The following is a 7,720-nucleotide window of genomic DNA, read 5'->3' on the forward strand; positions in this document are numbered from 1 at the left end:
GTGTTTACAACACAAGAGTTTGCATCATTCATTGAGTTGTCATATTGACAACACAGTTATTTGCACTCCTAATTTAGCACATGTTGTCTACACCATTGATTTGCATGCTACACTATTGTAGGCTTATCCTCACATCATCACATTTAATTATGTGCTTAATGGAGGATAACCCATATCTGCTGGACAGGTGCCTGGTTGTATGACTTGTCATGATGTTGACTTCTATTCATTCTAGAAGCTCTCCTGAGGCCTTTATATACAAGCACTCCTAGTGTACTCTCAAGTTGGCATATTGAATGAATATCGTCATTCTGATCATACTCTCTCTATTGGTCTACTATTTTTCTTGTGTTTGTGTTCCTTGTTCTTCAGTGAATTTTAGCCTAAGCCAAATTCTTACAATCACAATACCAATCATCTTGTTTCTCGGTGCTCTTCTGCTAAAGTCAGATCAAAGAAATCACCATCTTGGTGGTCGCGGGGGGCTTCAAATGATCATTATACAGTTCAGAAAGTTACCTCAATTGAGGCATAATGATGATCTCACTTTGGTTGAGCATTTTGTTGATATCTCAAATGTTGTACTTGGTGTCCCCTCTACGATTTTGTCTCAAAGTGTAGTTGATGTTTCATCTCCTACTGACTCTGTGGTTCCTGAATCTTTGCCTACTTTGAGTCAGAATTCTATTGTTGTCCCTCTTTTCCAAAACATTTCTTCTGGCTCTTCGGTTGGGGGGTTTCTGGGGGTTTGCAAGGTTTGGCAGAATATGGCAGGGAAGGTGGAGGATGGTTGGACTGTAGTCAAAAGGAAAAAAAGAAAAGTCCTCCAATCCCTCGTTTGATATGGCCTTACAATCTCAAAAGAAAGGATCAAAATGTAAACCTTGATGGTCTACTTGTGCCTTGAGTTGTTTTCCCTCTTGTTGGGATCATTAGTGTGTCCCTCTAGTTTTTTGGGTGGTTTTCCACAGTTGTCTTTGATTTTCATTGCTATATTTTTCTTGTCCCATTGTACAAGGTTTTGGGTCCTTTGAAAACCTATTTTTACTTAATCAAAACTGAATCAGGAAAAAAGACATCCAGGAAAACAATAGGCCAAGAAGATTCCTTAGGTCTTAAATCAAAATGCAACTCCATGAGTGTTGATTTGAACTTTACATAAATCTGATAATCTCCTAGACCTTGAACACTTCCTGCCATGTTTCTTATGAAACTAACAATCTGATAATGAAGTTATTTTCTTATCTCTGCAATATCTTCAAGTGCATATTCATGACTTTATAAACTAACTTCAAATCTAAAATCTGATTCCATCTTGAAACAAACTTTCTACCTCTTTATCCTAGTGCTGAAAATCACTGAATAGAGGCAACCATTCTAACACTTGACTTCCATGAAAGAGAAACATGAAAATCAAAATACCTCAAGTGTTGATGCTAAACTTCGATATCTTGATTTGGCACAAGTGCAAGACTGAAATTCCTTCACACCACTGATCAAAACCATGTAGAGTTTCCACCTTCTTGAAAGAGGATAAAGAAATCATTATTGTGATTTACCTTTTAATACTTTTACTTATTATAATAGCATATTGCAAACAACACTTTAATACTTATCAAGAACTTAAATTTCTTTTTCAAGAGACTATCAAAATCTTTAGATCTGCCCATACAACTTGAAAGTCCTTCAAAATATTACAATGAAATCAAATAGGAAACAACTGGTATAGAGATTTAGAGTCACCACTCCCATTTGTGAGAAATAAAACATAATTTTTCACTTGAAAAATCTGAACCAAACCTTCAGATGTAGGAAAAATGCAAATCATCAAACCACTCTTGTAGATTTACAAACTTGAAAAAGAGAACAAAACTTTTTGTTCATTCTTGACTCTAATTTTACAACAACACTTTGAAAACAAGATTCGGCTAAATTGATTGAAAATGAACACTCTTAACAATACAATTTACACTCAACCTTCAAAACTACTATTGCAAATGGATAAAACATTACTGGGAGACATGAATATTCAGCAAAGATATGGAAAACAATTCATGACCTCTGTTAAAGATATGATTCACTAAATTGTTTTGTAACTTGTAATAGCACTTGTGGATATTTTATGTGTTTTCCAAGTTACTATATGAATGAATATATATGTGATATAAAGAGGCATGCCTCTTGAAGAGACATGTCTCTTTAATATATTAACTTACATTAGTTATAGTTATAACACAATTAATAGACCCTCAATATATTATTATTATTATTATTACATCACTCTTAATATAAGTTAATTATCTCATATATTATATATCTCATATATATAATATAATTTATCTTACAGAATTATAACATTAACACTCCCTCTTAATGAAGAAGGATAAAACACATAGATATTATACCATAGGTAATATTTCAAAAATAATACGTATAGGAAATCTTTGATCAGAAGATTTTTAGTATATGATATCATGCAAGTATTGGCCTATCATAATATCAACATATGATATTCACCAATTACTATTTGATATCATATTAGGCAACATGAGCATTGGCCTACCAGAATATCAATCAAATGATATTCACCAAATACTCTGAGTAATGGCCTGTCATAACATCAACTAAATGATATTCACCAAGTACTCAATGTGGTAATGGCTTATCAAAATATCAAGGCAATATATTCACCAAGTACCTAAAATTATCTATATAAATAACTTGTAGATAGTTAAGTTAATAAAATCTAACACCTAGTTGGTGATTTATAAGATAAAGCCTTTCATAATTTATTTCAACATTTATACAAAATATATATCATGATACAAGTTATTGTAAGGTCGTCACCTTTCAATAACTTCTCCTAATACAAGTGATAATCATTTAGAAGTCATCACTTCTTCATGATGTACACAGGGGATAGGCTCATACATGTATGACATCAAAATTTTGCATGAAGTCTCCACGAATATTTTCATGCAATGTTGTCACAACATTCACCATAAAACATATTAGAGAATAAGGTTTCTCCCTCTTAGTTTGATATCAACTTTTCTAACCTCTTAGCACAAGGTTCTCTTCGATGAAGTGTCAGACTTCCTCTAAATCTATTATCATCCTTCTAACCTCTTGGTAGCAAGTCATGTCATGCTTCCCTATTTCAATGGGTATCCTGATAGCATAAGGTCTTCTGACCTATCTGCTCCCTCTCTTTTTCCAAGATTGTCTCCAATGAATTGCCAAAACTCCCTCTTGATATAGAAGGTTACTCATAATCTCAATAATAAAATATATTCACTTCAAGAAGCCTTACTTTATCTAGCATGATCATCAAGTGACTAATGAATCCTAGATCAGAAACTTCTTTAGAGCTATTGTCATAAGATTGAGTCCTGCACAATATTTGGTAGAATACCTAATGTACCAATCTTCTTTTCCTACAAAAATATCCTTAGAGACAAAGGAAAAGATCAAGGAAAATAGCTCTTTATAGTAATTATAGAAATACAAAATAAGAGAGAGACTACAATGAGTAGATACATGCAATACCCGAGGATAATAAATACTTATTTGCACATCAACAAGTTGCTCCAATGAAGGTCCATATGCATCAAATCAGGAAATGCCTCCATGTAGGAATTTTTCAAACAATTTGAGTATGTCTTTTTTTTCTCCCATACAAGGATGGTTCAAATGGGAATAGAACATTGGTTATCATTCCTCCTTACAATGTTAGGTTCCCACTCTTATATTATTGAACATATTTTGCATCTCATCATATATGATAGACTTCATCTCTAACATCATTGGTAATAGATGGCTAGAATATACCACAAGTTTATAATCTTCTATGATCACTCGTCTTTGCCTATTTTGTTCTCAGACTTCATAATCCTTATCGAGAACCTCTTAATCAATAGTGATCACACGAGCACCAGTGGGAACTAGGTCTAGGGCATCCCTATTATTTGCCAAGGCTAGGTGGCCCCTTTCATTGGCATAGGCCTACAAATTCAATAACTTCCTATTCCTTTACATGGGAGATAGAACTGTACCAACTGTAGAAGTGAACAAAATACAAAGAAGATCAATTTGGACCAACTTTTCTCGATCATGAATGTACTCTTGAAGACATAGTAGATGTTGCTATGCTAGAGCTCATGAAGGACATGGATCCAAGCCTCTTTCATGCTTAGGAAGAAACCCATGTGATACAGATCAAATTCCTTCGCAACTTTGTATGATTCATCTTTCACTATCATTTCCAAGTGCCCTTTGTGCGTGAACCCAAATGCATTGAATTGGATGATTTTCCTTGCATCATGTCAAATCTCTAAAACCCTTATTTCTCTCAATGGGATTGGGTAATGTCTCCAATTGCCTCGACCCAATTTGAAATTCATTAAATCTCTTTCCATTGGTAGTTGGTCCCTCGCATGGGTGACTTGCACTTACACCGTGAAGTTGGCAGATCTCTCATACATAATTCCCTCCACTTCCAATCGTGAGTTGACCAATAATTTACTTAATGCATCATTCCATCACCTTTTTATTTTATTTCTGTGATTTGTAGCCGGTGTAAGAGTCACTAATTGTCTATGTCTCAATTTATATGTTTATTCTATCACCCCCGTCTGAGAGGTTACATATAGTCACCATATTTGTTTTATTAAACTAACATAGAAAATACTCTGACACTAATATATTTGTCTGCTAGAGATTTCTAAAGGGTGCTCTTTGAATCATGAAGATTCTAAAATACAAGCATTGGAGGCACTTCATACCTTGCATCTCTTTATTTTCTTTTTATCACCATGTAATCTATTTCACATGGATTTAATGATGCTTGGTGGAATTCCATATCGCTAAACACAAACAACTATTTTATCAACAACTATAGCTTATGTCTACAACTAATGCAGAGAATCACATTAAAACTCTCTATAAAATATTGTTCATACCCCATTCCATATTTTGGGTAAATATGTACTTTTTTGCCAACATGCTACCCTCAACCAAGTATAACATCAAGTTCACACTAAAGGTGATTACATGATCTTTTCCAAGGATCGACGCTCAATTTAGAAATGTTGCAATCATGCACATACAACTTGGGTCGGAGTCGATGATCTTGGCACTAAAAACATTAACATTTTCTAGATACGAGAAGACATTCCTTGACATAATTGTACCCACCAGTATTGCACTCCAACAGACATCACTAAAAAAACACATTGAATCAAGTAACTTGACTCTGGATGAGACCATATTAGTATTGATCTATCGAGCATTTTTATCCATCAATGCATTCTTCTCATTGTATATCTAATAATCATGATAAGTTGAAGAAATGTGTCTTTCATTAAAGAAAAGGTACAGAAAACAAATGCTGCTCTAATACCATGTTAAAGATATGATCCACTAAACTATTTTGTAACTTGCAATAGCACTTTTGGATATTTTATGTGTTTTCCAAGTTACTATACAAATGAATATATATGTGATATAAAGAGGCATGCCTCTTGAAGAGACATGTCTCTTTAATATATTAACTTACATTAGTTATAGTTATAACACAATTAATATACCGTCAATATATTATAATGATTATATAATAAGAGATATATATATATCACTCTTAATATAAGTTAATTATCCCTTATATAATATTTTTCATATATTATATATCTCATATATATAATATAATTTATTCGACAAAATTACAACAATAACAACCTTTTTGCTATAGTAAACTTTGCACATGCCTTTCTTTCAACCGTATTGAATCTCTTTGTTAGACTCAATACTTCCCTAGTAGAGTAGCCATTTTGTTGGTCACTCGGATAGGAAAAACCATTCTGTAAAATAGGACTAAAATATTCAATTCATGTAAGACATTCTTGTCCCTTTAACAAGGTTTATTTCCCATCACCTCCCCAGCGAAGTTGCCATTTTGTTGGAGTTTTGAAACGTCATGGTTTCAAATTACCCCAATGAAAACATAATACATCTAGGGGCAGTTACTTCCCATCTTCAACATACCCTTTTAGACATCGAGCCCACTATAAGGCTAGACCCTTCTACTTTAGGCTCTACAAAACCTAGGTGGGTGGGCCTTAGATTCACTTATATGGTACCAATGCTAAAATATACACTTGAATCTAAAAAAGTAGATAAAACCCTTAATCTTCTAATACTTATGCAAAGATTCTAGACATGAAATAGCTAATGGCATGACTTAAGAAATTGATAAGCTAAGTGAGAGTATCATTTCAGCACTTAAACAGAAAGGGAAATGGATGATTAAAATGTTGATTTCAAAAAATCCCCAAATATGCAACAATAAGAACAAGTTGATCCTACAGTTGATCAATGCCTTATCTATTGGTCAATTCTACAAATTACATACATACATCTATAATATTAGTGACATATTCCATACATCAAGATATTAGATCTATCTTATCACTTTGTGAATCAGACATCGGTGTTCATAAAGAGCTCGTTCTCATGAAATATCCTTCTCAAATAACTAGCAACCTTGTCAAAATATATCAAGCATTTACTTGGCCCTTTATTCTAATAGCAATATATCAAACATACAACCTTAAGGGAATGCAAATGGGTTTTAGTTCTTTATCACTAAACCACATAACATTGTAGATTACAGAGATTGGAGACAAGAATAAGAATGCAACTAAGAGATTCTTGCTCATTTGTATTCATTTCTTTGAAACTATACATTCAGATGCATGCAAACAATTCATAAAACCACTAAATAGATTAGAACTATCTATATAAGTTTAACTATTGTTGTTCATACAAGATAAATATGCTGAAAAATGTGGTGGAATCACAGCTCTGGATCCAACAATGTGGTCTCACAGAAAAATTGGAACCAGCCCTGGTCTCACAGTGAAAACTATCAACCCTTACAATGAATCAAAAAGAGAAAGGTATAGGAAAGGAATGAAATCTCGGATCTAATTTGGAAGTGACATGTATGCACTTGAATCTTCATTTCCTCTTGTTTTAAAACATCTCTCATCTTTCTAAAACTAAAAACTAATATGATTCTCATCATTATCTGTAACAAACTTGAAATTCTCATCTTCAATGATGAAAACCCTTGTGTTACCAAAATATCTGAAATGCATCATGAATGCTGATAATACCTTGATTCAACTAACTTGGAGGTAACAAAATTTTCCTCTAACTGCATTTTTACTACCTCTTATGTTCATTTAGTTCACCATTTCACTGGAAATCAAATATGAACTGCCCCAACTAAATGAAACTAAAAAATGGACAACTGAGACAAATCCTCGCATGACTTGAAATAGTGGCTTCCTATGCAAAAACAAACTTCAAAAATGGAAAATCTCATTCTCTCCCGATTTCGGCAATATATAATAGTGCCATATCCGCTTATTAGAAATGCCCAGAATATTAGTTTGAAAATTAGGTTCCCTAGCAAGGGTCTGAGACTGCATTTCATTTCTCAAAAAAATTAAAATCTCCTAAAGTTAAAACTTTAGCCTATAATCCTTTTGATTTTAAAAAGGTCTTGCACATGACTTTCTAGAGAAAATAATAAAATAATGATTTTTTCAAATTTTGAAATTTTTCACCACTTTCCCTCCACATCAAACCTTTTTGACTTTCTATGACACGTGTCATGTTTTGACTTTCTATGACACGTGTCATGTTTTGATTTTCT

The sequence above is a fragment of the Cupressus sempervirens genome, chromosome 4 (assembly GCF_028749045.1).
Source record: "Cupressus sempervirens isolate cs-2001-9-10 chromosome 4, ASM2874904v1, whole genome shotgun sequence".
NCBI classification, from domain to species: Eukaryota; Viridiplantae; Streptophyta; class Pinopsida; order Cupressales; family Cupressaceae; genus Cupressus; species Cupressus sempervirens.